General features: G+C 47.3%; 1 protein-coding gene across 1 annotated transcript in view; it reads right to left on the reverse strand.

Annotated features, from left to right (window-relative positions):
• CCND3 (cyclin D3) overlaps positions 1–22998 on the reverse strand; it is a 46638-nt gene extending 23640 nt beyond the window's left edge. The window contains exon 1 of the mRNA XM_042799977.1: positions 22776–22998. The gene's annotated coding sequence lies outside the window, so the exon portion shown is untranslated. The remainder of the gene's footprint in view (positions 1–22775) is intronic.
• Positions 22999–23003: the final 5 nt, after the last annotated feature.

Below are 23003 nucleotides of genomic sequence, written 5' to 3' on the forward strand. Positions count from 1 at the left end.
CCCCGCTTACCAGTGAGGAAACTGGGGCACTGAAATGACTTGCTCATCATTCCCCAGCAGATGAGTGCCAGGCCTAGGCAGGGAGCCTGCAATTTTCAAGTCCCAGCGTGGTGCTCCATCAGCCTCAGCCCCAGCACAGTTGAAGAGGTCGCCTGCACACCATCAGCACCGTGTCCTGCTCAGGCACGCTCTGGTGTGCTCGGTGTTGGTGACGCAGCGCTCTCCCCCAGGCACTGATCCCTGTGGCACTCACTTGCACATAATTTCTACTGCTCTGCAATGTAGGGCTGTAAAGATGCTGAGCAGTCACTCTTCCCTGGGTCATTTTCCATAGCGCAGCAACCAAGGGGACCTTGCAGCTGTTCTTGGCTCTTCTTCACATCTTTGAGGAGGGAGACTCCTTGCTGCACGGCCAACTTGCCCGTTCCTCTCCAGGCTCAGGGCAATGATAAGTGCAGAACTGCTGAACAGCCCCATCATCAGAGCCACTGATTATCTGCTCAGCTTGGGTCAGGCAGTGAGGAGTGCAGGGCTTGCCAGGCCCACTAGGAACTGTCATTACCATAAAAACATCCCCTCCTTCCTCATGTATTTGAGCCAACGCTCACTGCAAGCAGCTGAAGGATGCTGGCCCAGCAGCCTTAGAAGCAGCTGGAGATGCTGGAACTAGAGATGCTGTTTTGGACCTGTAAGGTGTTACCCGGCCAGATAAATGACTGTCAGGGGTACCGCAGGGAATAGCGAGCAGTGCCAGGGGATGTGACCTCTCCGGGAAGCCATGGTCCTTGCCTGCTGAAAACCTATGAGGGAATCAAGAGCGTGTGACAGACGAACACACGAGGAACATAGGGACAAGGACACATGGGTCGTCACAGCCCAGTGGGTGCAGCGGTGTTAGCTTTGCTGTTCCTTGACCTGGAATGCCCCTGCCTTTGTTCTGTAAGCATGACTTTGGAACAGAGATCTCTAGTCTCTCCTTTAGCTTTTCCTTCTGTATTTTGGACCAGCCTGGTCCCCTGGCCAAGCTGAACTTGTTAATGTGACCCCAGGGAGAAGAAATACACCTCTACTACCCAGTGCAGCAGGGCAAGCAGGGGAGAGCTGCAAACAGCAAGTGGAAGAAGCACACAGAGAACTGGGCAAAGCAACGAAGATGAACCACATTGCTGTGCTCATTCTGTGACAAATGTGTGAGGCTCAGCTGGCAAGGTGACAGGAGGCGACGGCTGGTCACATTCAGCCAAGGAACTTTAATTTCCCAGGCTGAGCTCTGAGTGGTGCACATCATGGAAAGTAGAGTGACTTGTTTCTCCTCCCACCTGAGCTCCAGGGGCTTCTTGCATTCAGAAAAGGCAAAGGTCAAATTGGCAAGAGATTTTAACTTCTCAGCCCAGGCAGAGGCTGAAACTGGGAAGATGCATGCATGCTTAGAGAGCCAGAAAGAGAAAGAAAAGGGAGGGCAAGTAGAGAAAAATAAAAGCTAGATCAAGGGCTGAATTTTCAAAGGCACTCAGCAGCCAGCAAATCTTTCTGTTCTCAAGGCAGTGGTGGAAGAAGCAGGGTCTGGATTATTCTCAGCAAAAGCTGATCTTTTTTAGAAACCTGCCCTGTCCCCTTCCATGCCTATGATGAAGACTTCACAGAGATGAGATCCGTTCAATTTAAAGGTATAATCCTGTGGTCATGGATGTAGTGCACAGTTCTGGGTGTCTGAATTGAGGCTGCAATAGATTCACTGCCCCCCTCAAGGCGGCGTGGGAACATGCCATGCCCCATGTGCTCTGAAGGGACTTGGCTGTCATCTCCTGGAGGACCTGGCCTCTCAGTTACAGGCTGCACTTTATGAGCACCACTGCCTGCCCTGTTTGGCAGCTGACAGACCTTGTAGTGCAAAATGTGAGTGTAAAGACACGGGGACTGGCTGAGCCAGCCTTTCAATAATGGTCTGGAAACTCAGGAGTGTGTCAAACATGCAGCACAGCAGCTAATTCCTGGGAAACAGTGGCTGATGAGCTCAGCTCCTGTCTTGACCTCATCGAGGCTGGGGAGTACAGTCAGTCTGCAGCTGCCTGAGAGTTATCAAAAGATTCCAGGTCAGCTGGGATCTTGCCTTTTCCTTACCAGAAAAGAAAAAACCCTTAATAGCTACAGGGGAAGGAAGAACAGGAGGCCCTAGAGGGATGTAAACAAGTTGGAGGTGATGGGAGATGATAATTGGACCTCGCGGCTGCTTAAATCTCTTGTATGCCCTGTAATTCAGGGGCCTTATCCAAGGAAACTGGAGTTACCTCCGGTCCTGTAAATCCCTCCAAGGAAACAGCTACTGAAAAAAGACTCGCCTCCCTGCCTGATGTTGGGAACAGCTTCTTGGGAGATTCTGGGATTGCACCCTGAGGCACGAGAGAAGAGAAGGCAAGACCCTCCTTCAGCACCCATTTAGGAAGAATGTTTCCCCCACACTGGCTGTGCCCAGCACATACACAAGCAATAAGGAGGCGCCGGGACACCCAGCCCCTGCCACCACCACCCCACCAAGGCCTGAGGTTCCCCCCCATGAAATCCGTTGGCTCGCCTGGAGCTGCTGAAGGGCATCAATGCATCACTTGCTATTTTGGACAGAGCCCCTTTCCTGTGGTCACGCTCCAGGGCAGAAGAGTTGTATGCACATTTGCAGTTACCACTTGGCTGCCTGGTTCAAGGTGCAGCTGTTTGGTCACTCGGGGGAATCAGGCAGTCCCCTCCCAAGCAGGCAGGGTTAGCAGGAGCTCCCTTTTACTCAGGCAATGTATTATTGCATAAAGCACAGCTGAATACGGAAGGGCTTAATTTTTGAACAAAAGCTGTGACCAGCTTCAGTGGAGCCAGGAGCAGATTCTACTTGGAAAAAAACAAAACAAAACCAAAAAAAAAAAAAACAACAAAAACCTTTCTGCTGGCAACCGTAGTGAAAGGAATGAGATCTGGGTCTTCTTAGCAAACTGCTGGGCCTGGGAGTGCTTGAAAGGTTTCCTAGAGACAACAGTACAGTGCATGGAAATGTTCTCCATTTGCAACTGCACTCCTACCTCGTTCTTCTCAGTGCACCAACCTAAGTATGACCTTTTGGGGTTTGACAGCTAACAACCAGTCCTGGCTCCTGCCACTTCCTTTTGAGCCTACAATGCCAACTTCTTGCAATTCCTAAGCAAGATTACAAGCCAGAAGGAGCTTGGATATTCTCGGGATATCAAGACTATCTTGTATTCTAAAATGCATGAGAGGAGATGCTAAACCACATGCTTCAGAGTCAACACCAATAACGGTTCTTGCAAATTATCCCTAGTCTGCTTGTGCGGGGTTCTTCTGCCTTCCTCTGACTCAGCTAATACTGGCCTCTCAGAGAGGAGACAGTTAAATGAGCCTTAGGTTTCATCAGCACAGCAATTTCTATTTTCTAGTTTCTTAACAAGTTTCCCAAAGAGAATGAGGAGCATTATTCCCCTCACACAGACAGTACGATATACAATAAAAATATGTAGTAAGTGTTTACAGTGAAAAAGAAAAAGTACCTATCAGAAAGAGCCAGGAAGCATCAGGGCTTGGGGATTAATTTCCTAGCTTTTTTCTGCCTTGCTCGTTAGCCACTTAGCTGCCACATGCCTCAATTTCCCTCCAGCCAAATGAGATAAAGGATGTACACACATCTCCATTTAATTCAGTAGAACTGCTGCCACATACTCCAGAGTACACATGTGCAACTGGAACTCCAGCAAATGCATTTATTCTAAACTTAACCTGGCAGTAAGCCTACTCCATTCATATATAGGTGATTAATCATTAATGACATTAGTTTATTAATGGTGCTAAAGGCCTTCAAGATGGTAAATTCCCAGGTGAAAGATGCTACAAGATTACGTCTTCAAAACAACTTTATAAACATGTAAGCAAAGGATTTAATTCTGCCTGAAAATGACATCATGCAATGGAATGATTGGATCAGACCCTTGGAAAGGGACCTAGTAATTAACTTGGTGTAAATTAAACAGCTTCTGCCAGGATTTAGAGACTTTAATAGCTGAATGATAGCTTTTGTAGTGACAACTCCCAGAATGTACTTTGATGTGGCCTGTCTGCTTGAAGTAGTACAAGCTCCAGGACTCAGGAACCAACAGCTATTATGCCTTATGATGGATATAAAAAGCACCCCCCGCCCCAAGATCTGGGCCTTTCAGCTGAGGCACACAAGGAGAGACTGAGGAGGTGCCAACCTCGCTAGATAAGGCGGATAAAGGAGCTGCATGAGAAGCCAGCTGCCCAGGGAGAGCAAGGACAATCTGGGATCTGGTTTCCTGGGTGAAACCACTGAAGTCGGAGCTGCTGCCAAAGGGGCTGTCCTGCTCTCCCCCTGCCCGATGCCAGTCCTCCTCCCTTCCTTGCACGGAGGTTGGTCTTTGTGCTGCCTGCCCTGTTCTGACCAGGTTAAACGCTGCCAGATCAGGGACAAGACCTGGCTGGCTGCAAAGCTGTATTACTGAATGGGCAAGCACAGACAGGAAAGCCGTGCCCGGGAGAGATTTAGGTCAACTTTGTCTCAGAATCAGGTGGGCTTCTCCATTTCCTCCATCCAGATAAAAGCTTTACTTGTTTCACCACGCAAAGGATATTGTGGTGGCAAGACCATTTAAGTAGAACTATATTTAAATTTGCATATATATAAAATAAACTCTGTTAATATAAAGGACAACCATTTGTATAACAGCATCTACTGCTGTAACTATGATGGCAAATAACAGCTCAGGAACAATTTACATTGGTGAAACATGGACTAGACCTACATCTTCTGAGCCCCAGTGGTTACCAGGGCAGACAGCCATTCTGAGGAGCAGGTATATGCTGCATAAGTGATAGCCATCATAAAGGAAATGCTCATTATTATGGGAAACACAGAAACTGAGACTACAATTAATTAAAAAAGGAAATCAGAGGTAGGTCACTAGAGCCTAAACACAGAAGGGGGGGGAACAATCTGGGGGAGAAAAATAGTAATATTCTCAAGGCCCCATAAAGATGACTATCACAGGCTACACCCCAGGTGACCCCAAGTCACCCTGGTTCATGGCTACTGAAAGTGCAACTCCTCAGCTGTCAGGGTGGGGCTGCCACATCTGTACTGGGGACCCGTCCCTCCGCCCGCCACAGCGGCAGCTGGAAACGGCTCGAGAGAAAGAAAAGCCTCAGCAAAACAAGAAACTTTAGAGGATGTTTTTCTCCAAAGAGGCTGGGAAAGCGTTTGATTTTTCTACCTGAAAATAAATATATACATATGTTATATTCTGCCCAGTTAATCTCTCTTTGTTTACCTCAAGGGCATGCTGTACTGCCTGTCCTTTGTGGAGTAGAAGCAGCAGGATTTGGCTGTGATACCATAAAGGGGAATTTTTACTGAGGCCGCTGGACATAAACACACCCTGTGGTCCTCTCTGTCTGTCCAGGCCCCATCGCTGCAGCCCAGGCTTACCGCAATGGGTCTCCCTACGCTGCAGCACGAACTGGAGCTGGGTAGGAAACATTTTTCCCATCCCACAAAAATCTTCCTGTTCTGCATCAGGGATGAACCCAAGACCTTTCAGCGCTTCTAGCCTTGTTTTCTAAAGAAACAAGCCACATGCAATCCTGCTGCGTGTGTCTGTCCTCCCTTTCCCATAAATTCTCAATCCTTTGGCCAATTTCAACCAAGTCTGACTTGATTAGGTAAAGGTACCAACCCACAACAGTGGGTACATTCCCACAAGTCTCATACAAGCAGGCAGCTCAGGAGAAGAGAGACTCAAATAACAGTTCCAATGAGAGAGAGATGCAGTCCTTCACAGACATCAGATGACACACACTGGAGCTTCAGTTTTGTCAGAAACCAGCTGTGCGTGGCTTTGCTGCTCATGGCAATAGTGTCTGGAAAGCTCTGCCACACCGTGGCACGTCCTAGGATGTGGGAGGCCAAAGCTCAAGTCCAAGATTTGCTTCTTCCTCACCACGATTCTCAGCCTGTGCCCAAGGGGGTGGCTACAGCCAGCGCACAAGGGTCATGCTTTATCTCGTTCTAATATAATTCCAAGTGGGTAAAGGAAAAAAAAAAAAAAAAAAAAAAAAAAATCAACATTTTGCTCCAAATGTTTGCACTGGGGAGTCTCAGTCAGCTCCAGTACAGGTACAGTGAGCGGAGGAGTGGGCTGCTCGCCACTGCACGCAACTGGTGGAACAGGGTTGGGTTTTGCACAGAGCGGGGCATCAGTCGGGGATGGCTCTTCTCCAGCATCCAGCTCATTACACTCTCCATCAGCAAGAAACCTGCAGAGGCTACAGACACTCCCCTGACCCCTTGGCAAAGCCTCTCTGGTCCCCCAGACCATGGCACTGCCCCACTACATCACACACACCTCTCCACCCTGGCTTTTCACCACACTTTGCAGAGACTTCCCTTATATTTTTTTTCTCCTTGCTGCCACCTCACAGGTCTTTACCAGATCTTTGCAGATGGCTTCTCAACGCCTAATCATGCATCCCAGCTTTTGCATTATCTGGGCCCTGGAGGCCACCCTACGACACACATCCATGCTAGAAATGTCAGAGATAAGCAAAAGGTCCTTTTGTGCTCATGTCTCCTTGCCTGGGTTTCTTAGAATCTAGCTGCCCTCAAAAAGTGAAAGATGACAAACAACTGCATGGGGACAGTGACTGATAGTGCTTCAGTAAGCCCCTGCACTGTCTTTTAATGCCCAGGCAAGAGCCAGAAGTTGCCCTCGGGTACAGGCATTCTGATATTCCTACGCACAGAGAGGGCTAAGGGCAGCAAGATGAAGAGCTGATTGCATTTTCAGAGGTAGCTGTGCAATCAAAATTGCCCGCCAAGCAGGCAGTGAGCTTGCATAGGAGGGTAGGTATAGACAGAAGAGAATCCACTTGTGGCCTGTAAGAGGTAGAGGTGCGTCGCACTAGCTCACTTCAACTGCTGCAAACTGCAGGCTGGCAGGGAAGTCTATGAACAAAAGGAGCATTTAAAGAGGGTGAGATTCATGCTGGTACTGAGAGCTAGCACAAAGCCTCAGACTTACCTCCGCACCCCAAGCTGAAGTTGATGATGGGGAAAAGGGATGGGACACTGCGCCCGTGTCTAGACTAAGGCACAGAGAAATACCCATTGCTGATTATCAGCTCTGAGCTGGCGAGGAGCAGTTATCAGACAGTCAGTACTGGAGGGGTCTGTGAACTGATTGCTGAACTGAGTGAAAATAACCCTCGTGCTTTTAATCAGTGATAAGTTAGAAGGTACTTGGATGATGGTGGATGGAGAAGTAAGATCATACATACTGAATCACATCTCCCCAGGCCTGGGTATTTTAAAGTGTGCTTAACTTTATTTCCATCACAGCTGCTGCGAGTTTTGCTCCCAGCTTTGGCCAATAATGACAGCTTTGGAAAATCCTATCACTGCAGTTTAACAATGATGAATTAGTTAATACCTGCAAAGTGCTTTGATGATACAGATTTCTCAACCAGGCAGTGCAAATACTGCTGCTGCTTCTGGATGAAGAAAACACGTGGGATACGTGTTTAGCTTATAACTGGAACAAATCATAGATGTCCCTGCCAGTCGTACTGCCTGACCCCTTCCCCTCTCACCCAGAGTGGAGGTGAGAAACATGAATGTCTGGGAAGAGCTGTATTGGTTCGTGTACAGCCCTAACAGGGATGAGGTTCTGCATGACCCTCAGCAAATGGACGCCATGCACCATGCCTCAGTTTCCCCTTCCTGTAGTACTTTGAGGCTGATGGAAGGAGACATTCACAGAACTCAGGATTTTTTTTTATAATCTCTGCATTTTGTGTCGGGCTGCCTTTTTTTTTTTTTTTTTTTTTTCTTTTGGGTCTTTTTTTAAAATTCTTGACTGGGCATATAAATACCAGCTGCCCAAGGCTATAGTGCAGAAAGTCAAAGGCATATGTCTTTGATTTATGAGGCCTCCATTCAGTTCAGTTTGCCTCCCCCTGTAGTTCCCATGGGAAAAGTTGCTCTTCACTTCCTATCCAAAATCTCTTGTATGGTATGGCTGGGAGCTGTTAAGACAACCACCTCATTCTGCCCTTGCTACAGTTTTCTCAAAGTGAGCTGGACGTGCTGCTTCTCCCTTCTGCTGTGCTGAATTTGAAGAAACAAAAGGTACAAAGTTAATAGGAAATGCAGGCACTATGGTTTTGCTTAGTAAAGTGGCAACCAGGTTAAAAATCTTTGTTACCCAACCTAATGCACAATGCAGAGGAGGAAATCAGCATGTGTAAACATGGATGGAAAACATCCAACCTGCAGAGAGCACCCCACCACTGTGGGGCTATACCCCAACCTACAGAAACACTGAAATAGCTAGTCCTCTTCTGCTCCCAGGAGAAAGGTTGGTGCCAAAGGCTGGGAAAGGACTCAAGAGAGCTGGTTCTAGCCCAAAAGCCTGCATAAAGCAACAAGCCCTAATCTTTTTGCTTTAAAATGGACACACCATCTTTTGCTCTACCCCCTACATTCCTCCAGTAAATCCATTCTGCCCTATTCTCTGTACATACAGTGCATTGGAGAGCCATGCTGCTGGGGCCTGGGGCTGTTACTGAAGTGATTTGCAGTAACCTCCAGTATTAATATTCTCACTTTTTTTTGTAGCAACTCCTCAGTCTCCTGCCAGGGCAGCTCCCTTCTCCTACACCCATGTATCTCCTCTGTATCACTGTCCCCTGCTACTGGGTTGTTATGAAGTGATACCAAGTGTCTGCATGAATTGTTTCAGGACAGAGACTATGATCTATCTGAAAGAGAAGGGAGACACATTCATCTAAGAGTCAGTTATTACTGTGAACACATCAACCAGAGACACTAGAAACTGACATAGCGCCCTGGAAACTCCTACTTGGGTCAGTAGATTTACTCAGCTCTGTATACCAGTTCGATGACCATGGAAAGAGTAGATGTTTCAGGCATACACTGCTTAAGATCATAGTTGATCCTAATTAGTAATAAACTGTAAACCGGGGACAGTGCATTTGTACTTCTGAACCTGACAGAGCTCTCCTACTAGATGGGGTTAGGAGATGCTGCAAGACAAAAGACCAGACTATCTTCTGCAGTTATAACCATCAGAATCCTGGATGATTCCTTCCCTGATGTGACTAAGAGAGTCCTCAGCCCCCACACACCCAAGAGCAGAAAGGTTGGTGTATGACTAACAGTGGCAGGGCTGCAGGGTATCACTCCTGTGTGCCAGCAGCTGAGACCGCGAAATACAAAAGGTTTAAAGACAGAGCTGATGTTTACCACCAGTTATACCCCTGAGACCCCATTGATTTCAGTGGGCTCCCATGTGCAACATGAAGCAGCTCTCAGCCCATTCAGCCCCACAATATGCAAACTTATTTTTACCTGACAAATATGTTAAAAGTATGCATAACTGTTTATTGACCTCCTGCACATTAAAAGTTAAGGAGAAAATAGATGCTCAGCAACGATCTCTGCTCACCTGCAGAGATTGCTGGTTGGATGCACAGCTGAAAACTACAATGGTGCCCTAAAGACAGACCAGTTTCCACTCACCATCTCTTGCCACTTCTTGCACCTGCAGATCTGGCTCAGCCAAGCCCTTGCAGTGAGGTGCCTAAGGAAGATGTGTCTGGTTGCACACATGGATGATGCTTTGAGCTAGACCTGCAAACCACTGCTTGAGAGCAGAGATTATGCTGGCAGTCCTCAGCCACAAAAGAGGTCTGCTGTATTTAGGCCCACTCCGCGTCCTGTGTTTAACCCTTCAGCTTTGCAAGCAGACATTTTCAAAGAGCTTTAACAGTTGCAGCAGAGTTGAAAAACAACTTCAAGTGAGGCAGAAAAGTGTGGCACAAGACCTTTGAATAGAGATAGCAGCATGCACGTTACACAAGGTATCTCAGCAGTAGTTTCCCTGCACACACTGTCACAGCTATAATCACATAACATTTTCCCAGTTCTGGTGCTGTCACCACTGCCCTCGTACTCCTTTAGCTGTTTGTGCATCAGCAGCACCGTGAAGCCAGGCAGAGCCGAGACTCCCCTCTGCTGAACTCATTCTAATGGCATTTGTGATCTGGGGCGTCACAAGCAATATTGGGATTGCACCTTTCCCTGGCGTTGATCAAGCCATAGGGTGAGTGACCTATATATACGTACCCTATCAGGCTACAACTAGAGAGGTGGCCTGAACAGCCCCCACAGGCTCCCTCCGGTGCAGGGCAACAGAAAAATGCTGAGATAATTTCTGGGTAAAGATGAGAAGTGTCATCTCTCCAGCTGAAGAATTTGGGGAAATCTCTGCAAAATCTGAGACTTTCTGGGGTATTTCCAATGGAGAGGCTAACCCAGGCTCTGACTGTCAATGAAATTAAATACATCAGGCAAAAAAGGGCAGACCTCCCATTTTTGTTTACTGGCTCAGGCTAGAAATCTAGACAGGGCTGGTTTGAAAGGTGCTTTCCATAAGCCTGGAGTCCATCTGTGCTTGCCCAGGCCCAGCTCCCCCATAAAACACAGGTATATAGAAACCCGAGCTGGCCTGAAGAGCGCAAGTCCCTGAATATTTGAGTTTAGGACAGACCATTTTCAAGTGAAAAACCCTCGCAAGAGAAAATCCCAGCCGCATATGGAAAGGAATAACAGTAACTGTGCAAACAACTCCTGAGTTAGAGCAAGTAGATTCACATATGTCTGCATGAAGTGGGGGATCTGCTCCACTCTGCCTTCCTTGTGCCAGCAAAATGCCTCCCAGAGACAACTTTGCCGTGGCTGCAAATGGAAATGCAGGAGGGAGCCATCTGCACAGGGATATGTTGCTCCTTACCTCTCATGATGGTGATATAGGTGGTGTTAGGCTACAGGCCCACAAAAGAGCTGGTCAGGGCCTTGTCTGATTGTGGAGCTCAGGCACCAGCGCAGGTCTCAGTCCCTGGACATTACAGGCAGCTGCACAAACACTTATTTTGCTGCTTTGCACAAGTTTGACCCAGGCCACTAGCCCTGGACAGATGAACCCTGCATGCAGGTGAGATGAGACCAGCAATGCTGCAGCAAGCAACCAGGAGCAGGCTGCACATGCAGCGTGGCTGACCTGTGGTCTGATGCAAAGATTAAAACCGGACACTTTAGCTCATTGAACTCTAGGGCTGTTCCCTACCCTTAAATGTCCCATTTGCCCAAGCTGTGGTTTTTGCATTGCCAGTGCACTGGTTACCTCGACTAAATGCAAGGGCATGGGATAGAAGGGCACAAGGCAGCACTCCTGCACCAGCTCCGACTTCTGCTCTCAAATAGGAAGTTGATAAAAACCTCACTTGGTTGCAGAAAGAAAATCAGATTTCAAAACCGCTGTCAAAAAGGCTCCAAAGTCTAGCAGCAGTCCTGGCATTAACCCTTCAGCAGGCAGGCCTCTTCCCAGCTGCACCTGGGGCCGAGGAACGGCTGGGGCTGACACCAGATACCCTGGTCAACTCTTCAGGGGCTTTTTTTTTTTCCCCGAGCTGTTGCTTACATTCTCTTGTAACGTTGCTTTTATCTTGGGACCTATCACATGTCAAATCTGCTTTCATCGATAACCAGGTTGGAGGGTGGAGGGGAAGGAGGAAAGGGGGGGGGGTTAGGAAAAACTGCTGTCTCAGTTAACGTGCTCACCCACTGCAAAAGATGAGCAGATGCGGGTAAAAGAAACCCAGTGCTAAGTTGGACGGCAAAACCCATCACCCTCTCAACAAAACACTCAGATCCTGGTGGGAAGATCCATCTCCTCAGTGATTGCATGGGCCTTCCCAATTCTGGGAACCCCCAAAATCTTGATTGCAAAGGACTCCTCATAGAAGAGCCAAGTTTTACCTCTTTTGGGCCTTGTGTATTTTCCACCCAACTGGGATATTTCTGTTTACCAGACTAAGTGAGAACCACTGCTGCAGCTGGGAACAGATACACAGGGACCTATATATCTGTACCCTACCAGCCTAGAGCTGGAGAGGTGCAGCTCAGCAGGGAACCCACTGATCCATGCTGAAGAAACTACGTAACGCACAGGACATCCCAGAGAACTAACACTGTGCTTGCTCAGAGGATCAACGCTGCCATGGCTCTCTGTAGACTGTACAAAAAAGATTTGGCCTGGAGGCTTCGGTTTGGGAAATGACAATTTTAGCATCCTTCCCACTAGGTATGGAAAAATGCCACTAAAAGAGGGCAGTTTTCAACTGGTTTTTTGTTTTGGTTTTTTTTTTTTTTGGTTGGTTGGTTGGGTTTTTTGTTTGTTTGGGTTTTTTTGTTTGTTTTGTTTTTTGTTTTGTATGGTGTTTTTTTTTTTTTTTTTAATCCCCATTTCCCTTGCTGCCCTGGCCTAGAAAGATGTTTGCTGACCCTGACACTGGTAGAGCAAAGAGGACTCCAGCAGCCAGAACACAAAGACCAGCAGCTCAGCCAGCTATTCTCCACACCAGTCGCTCCTGCTGCTTAAGCAAGCAATCTTTAACACACAGTTAGGAAGCAACCTGTTCTCAGGGGGAAAAGATTTCCTGGTTTCTGGGAGGTAGCTGAGACATCAGATTGGTCTTGCCTCTCAACATACACATCACACTCCTGCAAATGCCCCTTCGGAAGCCTCCCGCCATGCAGCAAATCTGCGCAAACCCTCCCTGCCAGCCTTGGCCCCTCTGCAACGTCCCCATCATGCTTCCACTCCACCCAGATGTAGGTTACAAAAAACCTTTGCAAAAGGTCCCAACCATCTGACTTTCCACCCAGGCAGGATCTGGGCAACTCACTTCCCCCTGTGCCCTCACTACCGGCTGTGGATTTCCTGGCCCTCCCGCATGCGCGGCCTGACCCAAAATTGGGCACGCTGGCTGGGGGTAAGCAGGTGCTCTGTGTTTCTCACCCCTTTCCCCTCCTTTCTCTCTGCGTCCTATATCAGTCTGTGATTAAATCAAGCCTGTTTAACCGCCACAGCCAGATGTGGGGACCCCCTTCATTTGTTAGATTAAAAAAAAAAAAAAAGAAACAAAATTGTGTGTGGTGACAGTTGTCTGCACGTGAAACATGGCCTGTGTTCCTCTGTATACCTTGAAGCCACAGGATCTTTCCTTGGGCTGTGGGAACTCAATTTATCAGACTTTCTGACACCAAGTCTTAAATATTTACCCCAAAATAGACCCTGCTGTCAGTGAGGCTGAGGAAATGCATGCTCTGCCAGAGTCTACATGCCCTCCCATACAACCCTCCCTCTGAAGTCAGTGAAGATCTCAGTCCTTCTTGCTCAAGGAACCTTCTCCAGCAGAGACCTGCTCTTCCCCATCTCCATGGGCCAATATAAGTCTTGCTGCCCTCCAGAGATCCCCTTCCTTCCAGCCAAACAAGATCGTTTTACAGCCACAAAAAACTTGTTCCACATCTGCCCCTGGAGCAGCCTCCCTTGCTCCCAGCCCAAGCAACTTCTCTGCCACACAAACGTCACACTGAGCTCCACCAAATACCCGCTCTGTTAAGCTTCAGTAGTCCTATTTTCACCACCCCTGGGAAGATCAGTTCTTAGGGTGACACCAGCATCCTCTTGGCTTGTCCTCACACCCAAGTGACATACAGTCATGCTCTGAGGAAAACTTTATCCAGGGAATGTGGTCCACCATCAACAATTTCTAGTCACAAACATTTTCTTCACTCTATTTTTTTGCCTCTTCAAGATTGCCTTTCCTAGGACACAGAATACTACGGGATTTCCTAGCCCACCATCGCTAGGTGGGACCCTCAAAGGGACCAAGGCTACAAATCCCTAGGGAGTTGCACAACAGCAGGTCAGAGAGCAGAGCCAAGCCAGAAACTCTTGACAGGGCAAGTTAACAGAGGTTATGGAGAAAACTTCAGACTTAGGGAGGAAGAGACAGAGACATGAGGGAGGAAGGGAGGGAGGAGGAAGAGAGATGATGTCTGTCCCCATGCCCAGAGCAGGGAGACGAACAGACAGAATAAGCAGCAAAGCCTATCGTTGCCTCCCAGATGGCGCAGATCCCCGGAGACAGGCTGTGGGTCACAGCCCCTTGAGGGGGCTGTCATCTATGTGCAGCTTTATCAGGGGCTGTTTCTTCTTTCTTTCTGTTTTGCTCCAAACTCTCCATTTCCAAAAAGGGTGGGAGATGTCACGGAATCAGCAACACATCCTGAACAGCTGCTGCTGCCACCCTCTATCTCTACCTCACCTCTTGTGTCTCACTGCTGCTTCTGAAGCCCTCAGAAAAACAAACTGCTCTGCCTGGCTAATAGGAAAAGCCTGAGGAGAGACATTACACCACAAGTCTAGAGGACTGCAGATGTCTGGTGGGATTCAGTTCTGGGTTCCCATTAGGTCTGACTGATTCAAGACTTCCACAGCGTTTGGGTCAGGCTCCTGTGGAAAAAGCCATCTGGAGAAAACAGAAGTTTTCCCAGCATAGACTTATTTCATGATGTGATCTGGAGCCTCTCTTTCCTCTCAAGGAGGGGAGAATAGGTGGGAGAGAGTAGAGAGTTTTTTCAACACCCAAAGCTTTTCATGGAGCAACTAGTGTGAAAATGGCCTGGCCATACCCCCTGCCTGGGCAATGGGATTCTTCCATGGCCACAGGTAGAAGGTGTGTGTAGACACAGCTGGCTGGCACTCTCCACCCACTTGCACAAAGATATTTAAGCAATCTAATTCCAGTTTGAAGATGCCTCTGTGCTAGCAAAGGAAGCACCTTTTGAGGGGTATATGATTTTGAGAGTTGCTAAGCAATGCAGATCCTTCTGAAATCAAGAAAGGCCACAAAGAGCCAGGTTTGGAGGGATAAAAAAAAGTCCTTGAAAGAAAAGTAATGCTAATCAAGTTATTAAACAAACCTCCCTCTCCTCACTCTCCCAACAGCCTGTTTCAGGATTTCTTCCCATGAAGCTTCCTTTTTCCCTGAAGATCTTTTTTTCTGAGCACAGATGAATAAACTCCAGCCTTTGTTCTTAGGAAGAATCTTTTATCAGCTTCTTGCCCTCATAGTGACAATTTTCATTTCGTCTGAAAGTGAGGACAGGGAGATGGATTTGATCAAATAAGAATCAGTCCAAACCCAAGCTCTAAACACAGCTTGAACCTGTTGAGAAGGTCCAATAAGTTCACAGAAGTTCCCACTTTTCATCCATTGCTACTCCTTCTGTATTTCCAGGATACCACTGGGAAGAAAGTGACTTTCATCATACTCTGAGCTCAAATTTACAGATATAGGCATTTGCTCAAAGTGCCTTGCTAAGAATCACCAATATTCTTAAAATGACAGATTTAATGGGCAAGTAAAGGTGACAGCAGTCCCTCTCAACCCCATTATTGCCACCCACTATTGTAACAGTAAGCAGCTGCCTAACTTTGCAACTCTTCCAGTCAAATTACTGATGGTTCTTAAGCTGTTTCCCCCCACCCTGTTTTAAAGATGGGGGAAAAAACAAGCATAGAAAGGGAAGCTGATTGCTATATACAACGACCAATGGTAGAACCAGAACCAGGCCCTCTAAGGATGGTGTTCTTATTGTACCCCAGCAGCAGACAAAAGTTTGCATTACATTACCCATCACTGTGGGAAGCATCTCCAAAAACTAGTAAAACCCCTCAGTCCAACCTGGGAGAATTTTAGCAAGCTATGTCCATGCATGAGACCTAGCCAAGGCATGTGGGCTCTTCAGAACCCACCCAAACAGCTTCCCCCTCCTTCAGAAATAAGAGGTGCTCAAAGAAGGACCCCAAGCCCAGCTGGGATAGGCAGTATCACACAACCACAGCTCAGAAGAATTTTCCAAACTTTCATGATGTTCTACTCTGAAGCAGAGCCAGGTCAGCCCACACACAGCACAGCCCATGACCTGCAGGAATTACTTATGCTGGCCCTGGATGCTCCCTGCCAGGGAAAGCATGGGCAGCTTTGCCCTGCTCTGATAGAGGAGCTACCTGCAGCCCATCCTGGGCAGCAGAGGTATCCCACCACCCCATCCCCAGGCCTGTGCATGGAGGAACAGGATTCCTTCCCCCACCCCTACCCTGAAAAGACAACACCCACCATGTGGTTTCCTGAAATGATAGAGATATTTGTCAAAGACAGCAGTAAGAAACCCAAATGTGCTAAGTGGCCTCTTCTGAATTGAGCTGCCTGTGCTCCTGCTCTGGGGTAAGGCTGTCACCCTGTGGGGCCAGCAGCAACACCTTGCTCTTTGCAAAATATCAACGGCACATGCAGCCATCTCTGCTCCGAGCCAGAGCTGCATCGCATCTGGCAAGCTGTTAGCCACAGGGGGAAGTGTGCAAAAAACATGCAGGAGACATTGTCCCAGCCTAGCTTTAATGCTGACATCTGCTTTACACAAGAGACAGTGCCCACCTTGCTGTGCAGTACTTCCTCTGACAGCCTGAAGGTCTGATCCTCTGAAGATGACATTTAAAAGTCAGGCAGATACCTGAGGTGGGGAATGGGCTCACAGCCCAAGGCAAAATATGCCAAATGTGGATACAGGGGTCAAACAGGGACAATTTGGGGTTTGCTGCAATCGTGTACTGCATTTCCCACTTCTTGGTCAAGGATAAGGGAAAAGAAGATTCAAGATTAGAGAAAGTTTAGAGTCAGACACATGGCTCTGATCAATCCATGTTAGGGACAAGGCAGAGGCAATGTCTCTTCTCCCAGAGTCCCTCAAGGTGGTTTTAAGGGTCCCTGGCAGCCAGATCGTCATCCCTTGACAAGGCAGGGCAGAGGCTGGGCCAGACAAATACGTGCTCTCTGCTGAACATCCCACTGGCTTTCCTGACACCACTGGAGATATTTTGATTTACAGCTTCCCTGATACCAAGGGACTGCACCAGTGGCTGTTACATACAGCATCTGGCATGTCCAAAGCAGCTGCAAACAGTTTGCCCAAAGCAAGGATGGGAAGTCAGAATGACAGCTTGCAGATGAGATTGGGCAGCAAACTTATCCTCTCAAGTACAGACAGGAAGGTGAAGACTATTTACATTGTCCGCAAGAATCTGCACTGGAAACCATCCCCTAAACCTGGCAGTGTTCCTCTCCAGTTCTCTCAAACTAACATCTGCTGTTTCTCTAGAAAATAAAGTTCACATCTAACTATTTGCCCAAAAGCAGATGTAACCCATCTCATCACCTTTGGTCCCTAAAGATTCAGGCAAACAGAGGGACAGAATGGAGAAGAACATCCACTGAGTCACTGATGAGGCAGGACAAGCTGACCAGAGATCTGTAATAGTTCTCGGCAACAGAGACTCTGGACAGCCTGGAGGTGTGGATTTACATGCTTGGTGGATTAGACATGGCACTGACTCAGAAATATAGCTATGAGCTGGTGGAATAGGAAGGAACAGTTCATACATCAGCTGGATAGTGTTGAAATAAAAGGCCTAGCAAATATCAAACACACCAGACCCACTTTAAGCTGTAAAGATGCTCTGAGGTTCCAGTGTGGCCAGACAGAGCTCCTGGGATCTCCTTGCTGTTGCAGGCTTGTCCTTAAGGAGCAAAACTTGCAAAAAGAGACAATGGGTGCAGGGAGCCTGCCTTAGTGGTAGGGGAGGAGAGCCTTTGGGGTCTAATTCCAGGACAGATACTGCCATATAGTATAACCTCAGAAGGGACACTAGCTCTGCCTGCCTGCTTAGGAGCTGGCTATAAACACCTCATTTCTCTGTCTAGCTCAGCAGCCTGCAGATGAACTACAGGATTATCTCCTAGAGAGACAGTCAGTCTTGATGGGGAGCCTTGACATGTTTGGGAGTGTACTGCACCCTTGAGGAGCCCAATCACATTCCCCTATGAAGACATGCATCTTATTTCCTGTTTTAACTGTGCTGACCTGCACTTCCAGCACCTGGATCTTGTTATGACTCTGTTAGATCAAAGAGCCCTCTACCACCAGACACCTTCTCCCCCTTTGGTTATTTATAGGTTTGACTAAACAGCTTCAAGCTTTACTCTGAAAAACTGCATTGCTGGAAGGCCTAACTCACACACTGAGATGCAATTTGCATTCTGGAAATGCTTCTCCACCCCCCAGTGCATGCTACATCTTTTTGAAAGGTGAATGTAAATTCCAGATGTGACCCCTCAGCACCATCCAGAGAGTTCATCTGCATCACCATGCCTTGCTACAAGCCCAGGTAGGGCAGTCCTTTCTGCCAAGGATCAGTCTCTTCTACCAAATAACAAAACCTGCAAAAAAATCTGCAAGCTTTTTGCTTCAAGAGGCTTTAATTAGCACACATGTATATTGCCAACAATAACATCACTGCTGTTTTAGAGAAGAGGATGATAACACTAATAAACAAATAATATTTCTCAAAATAGTAAATAAAATAATAAGCAACAATAGCAGCAACATGGCTATAAGGTCTCTGCATTTCAGTTTTAATTTCTGCAAGGCATAAGTCAATGTCATTAGGTAAAAAAAAAAAAAAAAAAAAACAACAAACAAAAACCCAAAACATACTCAGATGTGCAGTTTATTCTCTCCTTGCCCAGCAGCGGCTTCCTTTGCATATCAGGTGCTCCTCACTGTCAAACTGCATGATGAAACTCTTCAGATCTGGTCAGTCAAGGAATTTGGAGACACTCATATGAGCTTTTCAGCAATAAACAGGTGCAGGGAAGATTTTGGTGACATTCTCCCAGCTAACGGGTCTAAGAATCTAAATGAATTCACTGTTGGCTATTTTGATTTCTGAATTAAGTGGCTCGGAATTAAGAGCACATTGGTCACAACATGCCCTCTGGTGGCAACGGTGCTGGGGTGGCTTGGGACAGACCCAGACTGTGCAGGTGGCAGCTGCCTCCTTTTGGGGCTGGGTGCTGCAAGGAAACCAACCTGCAGCATGCTCCCTCCTTTGCTCTGAGCCTGTCCAAAGCACATCTCTGTCAAGTCAGAGGCACAAGAAAATTTAAGAGCGCTGAGGGACATTAGATCATATGGCCTGGCTTCCTGTCTAACACACGCTGCAAAATTTCACCCCTACATTGAGCTCAGTAATTTCCATCTGACTAACCATCTCTCAAAGTTGTGATTCTAAAACGTGAAGGTCATACAGCCAGCCTTCTGCAGGCTCTTCTGCTACACTGAGCACCTCCTAGGCTCAAAAAATTACAAAGCCTTGGGCTTTCCCTACCCAAAGAGTCCAGAGTCGTCAGTTCCCATTATTCTTTTCAAATATGAATTTCAACAAGCAGTACAGCTTCCCCTCTGGGATTGTACACGTCAGAATAACTATTCAGCTGCATCTCAACAAGGTTAATATGCTTCTTGTCTGGGGTCACACAACTGTTTAGTGTCAACGCAACTGGGAATCTGAACTCCTACCTGTTCTTTTAAATAATCTGCATGCGAAACAGAGTAAAACCACATGAACTTTTTTCCTTTCTCAGTTTGACACCAATGTGAAAGTGTTTTTTGTTGTTGCTAAAAATGGAAAACAAGAGGAAAGGTTCCAATCTTTGGGAAAACACAACATGCCCAGGAAGGCACACAGACTATGCCATCCTGCATTTTTTCATTTTGCTGCCAGATGACCAGTTTCACAGCACTCCAGAGGAAACTGGCAGATGAAAATGGCAAATTCTTCCAGCAGCAGTGTCATTTCCCACTTCACATGGGCTCGAAAAGATGCTGTCCTCCACCTAAACACAAACTGTCAGCAGGGGTCTGCTTCCAAATTCTGTCCCTTTCAAATCAGATCCCTGGCAACATCTTTGAGCATGGCATTGAAATGCTCCCCTTTTGCTAGTCCCCTCTTGTCTTGGCTAGCTAGTCTCCTCTAGTGGCTGATAGCAGCTACTTCAGAGCAGCCGGTACTTGAGAGATGTCAGAAACTCTTAAATCACTGCGTAACTGGGCCTTTATGGAAGTTTTCTATTCCCACCCCATCAGTCAGAGGGGATCTATGCTTAAGGGAACAATTATGTACCCACACCATAGACAGATACTGTATCCATAATTTTAGGACTGTCTGCAAATCTGCAGACCAGTGGATTTCTGCCAGGCTCTGGATACTCTGCTTGTGACGAGCCCAACGTGGACTGCACTGCTCTAGGAAGAGCTTTCCAAGGGTACGGCGCCACGGACAAGAATATTTTAACGTCAGATGCTGCTTTTTATCAGCACTGAAAGCATCTCACAAGGAATGCCAGTACTTACAGATGGGAAAATGAAATGCAGAGGAGCAAAGAGACTTGCCTGTGGTTACTCAGCAGGCTGGCTGCAGAGCCAGGACTAGAGCCCAGAATAATACAATACATTGCTCCACTGACCACAGCAGCCCATCTCCCCTTCGCACCCCTCACTGCAGGACTTCTCCCACCACCCCCTTCCCAAACCAAATACCCTGGAGTACAAGGAGCTAGAGACTTGAACAGTTTTTTTCTGCAATTTGTCCATGAAGTTTTGGGAAGGACAAAAAAAGAATATTCCCGAGGGTAAAAAACAGGCAGCCCAGGGCTGTGAAGTACTCTTACGTTCACAATATCTGCCACACGTGAATAAAACAGGTAATGCAGTACATACAAGGAAAGAATCAGCAAAAGGCAACAAATGTAGAGAACCACACACAAGCCAGGCCAAACACCTCAGCCAGAGCAAGAAATAAATGCTTATGCTGGAATTTCAGCAGCCTCACTTGCAATAACCTGTCTCTGTAGAGGGAGCTCACAGCAGGAGACAATGCACTGAAGAATTGTGGCTGCTTGTCTGGATGAGCATACACCCCAGGGTGAACACAAGAGCAGTGGACCCTGTCTGGGTGCACATGCTTGTGCGACACTGTGTGAAGGAAGGCACTGCTCTGGCCTTGCCTTTCTCCTGGCAGGCAGATTCCTCAGCTGCAGAAGGAGCTTGCATGATGCAAGTGGGCACAGGAAGGTTTACATTTGGTGGCCTCATCTGATCTCACAGCTAGAGACCTCCTGAGGTCCCTTCCAGCCTGAACTGTCCTGTGGGGCATCTGATCCCTGAACAGAATACAGGCTAGGTTAGGCAAGGCTCCCTCAGCATTGCTTGGGTAGGAGCTGGGCATTTCAGAGACTTAAAATAACTAGCTGGGAACTGCTGACAGTTGTTGGAGGGTCTGAAATCTTGCCTTTGCAGTGCTCCTTTCCTATAAAAACTGAAGGAAGAAAGACTGTGCCCATGTTTTCAGTAACTGCTCAGCCTCCTCACTTTCCAGCTGCCAGAAAGATGCCCCAGGTCAGCTCAGGAAGATGTTTGATGCCCTTCACCCATATGAACAGAAACAATCATTGCCCAGAAAAAAAAAAAAAAAAAAGTAGTCATCTGGGGCAGAAGAGAACTGAGTGGCTCTACAGATTAGCAGTTCATTCTCCAGAGTAGAAGGGTGCCAGTTTGTGTTCTTCAGCATTGTGTCTGTGTTTTACATAAAGCAGTTAAGTGCATAAACACTTCTGCAGGCAGGGACTGAAAGCCAGGTTTGTTTCTTTCTAGGCAAGTGTGGTAAATAACAGGCTGAAAAGTGACATTAAAGTACTGGAGATGAGATCAAGAAGAGACTATCCCCATGCAATAAAACAACCGAAAGTTACGTATCAATTATCATGTGCTGTGTTTATATTTCACCCCTCACAAACTCATTAAGATAACTAAATAATATCCTCATCCTCCTCATTGCATAGATGGGGGAGTGAAGGAGACACGTAGCAAGTTAGTAGCAGAGATAAGAGCAGACTGAAGTCTTGACCTGCACACATCTCACACACGTGCATACTACTCCCTCACTCTGCACTGGGCTCCTACCCAATCTTCCTTCTGCCTAAAACATTTCAGGATCTAGTGCTACACCACCACAATTTATTTTTCATTTTTCCCCTGCTGAGTGTGATGGCTGGCATATTATATTATGAAGAGAAAACGCTGCCTTACTCAGTACTCTAATGCACAGAGTTCATCAGCAAAAGCATTTGTCCACACTTGCTTTTCCATTTACTCATCCCCTGGATTTGCTACAAGAGCAACTTCTAAATTGGTTGAATTAACCTGATGGCAAGCTGAGACTAAGGGGCACATGCTTAGTACCAACTAGTCTGAAACTCCCTCAGTGCTCCTACAGACATTTCTGGCTCAGCCCAAGCCTGTCTTTGCAGCAGCACTGCATGGATGTTTTCAGTCCAGACCTACCAAACTTTGCTTCCTATCCAAACAAACAGGGTAAGATGCTTTGCAGGAGTTACCCAGCAAATTGCAACCTACCAAAATTAAGTACTCACATTTCCCCTCTTTTAGCTTCATCCACAATGTCAACTTAGTCACTAGCAAGCAGACCTCCAGAAATTCCTCAGCTGGAAGCCACAAGGGCTCAGCATCTCTGTAAACAGAGCTCTACATCTATTCTTAGCATGCTAGGGGGCTGAGAACTTGCCCCACCTCCACTACAAAGCCCTGGCAGGGACAGACCTCCCTGCTGAGCAAAGCGGCTGCCTCACTGTTTGCCAGAATGCTGACACCCTGGAAATTCACATAGGCATACTGCAGCAAGATCCCCAGTCAGCATCAACCCCCTCACACACAGCTGTATCAAGGTACTTCTAGTATCTTCAGCACAATTATACACCACCAGCACTCTGCCAATAGCTTTACTTGTCCCCAAGCACATAAAGCCTAAGATTGCCCTCTATGTTACATTTTCAGTCTCTGAAACTATGTTGCCTCCTACCTTTGATGATCAAAAAACTTGCTTCTGCAGGCATGTTTGCTTTGAACAATCCAGCCTCCACCTTCCTCTGCCTCCTTGCTTTCCCTATCTGTTAACAGATTTTGCCACTGTTGTTGAAAAGCCAGCAGCATGTGGAAGCTGTGTTGCCATCCAAACCGAATGAGATCAGGACCTTTAACTTCCAGCGTGGCAGCTGTTGTTTACATCACTTTTTTTCCCCCCCTCTCT

Source organism: Tyto alba, unplaced genomic scaffold (genome assembly GCF_018691265.1).
Source record: "Tyto alba isolate M040663 unplaced genomic scaffold, T.alba_DEE_v4.0 Super-Scaffold_30, whole genome shotgun sequence".
Taxonomy (NCBI): domain Eukaryota; kingdom Metazoa; phylum Chordata; class Aves; order Strigiformes; family Tytonidae; genus Tyto; species Tyto alba.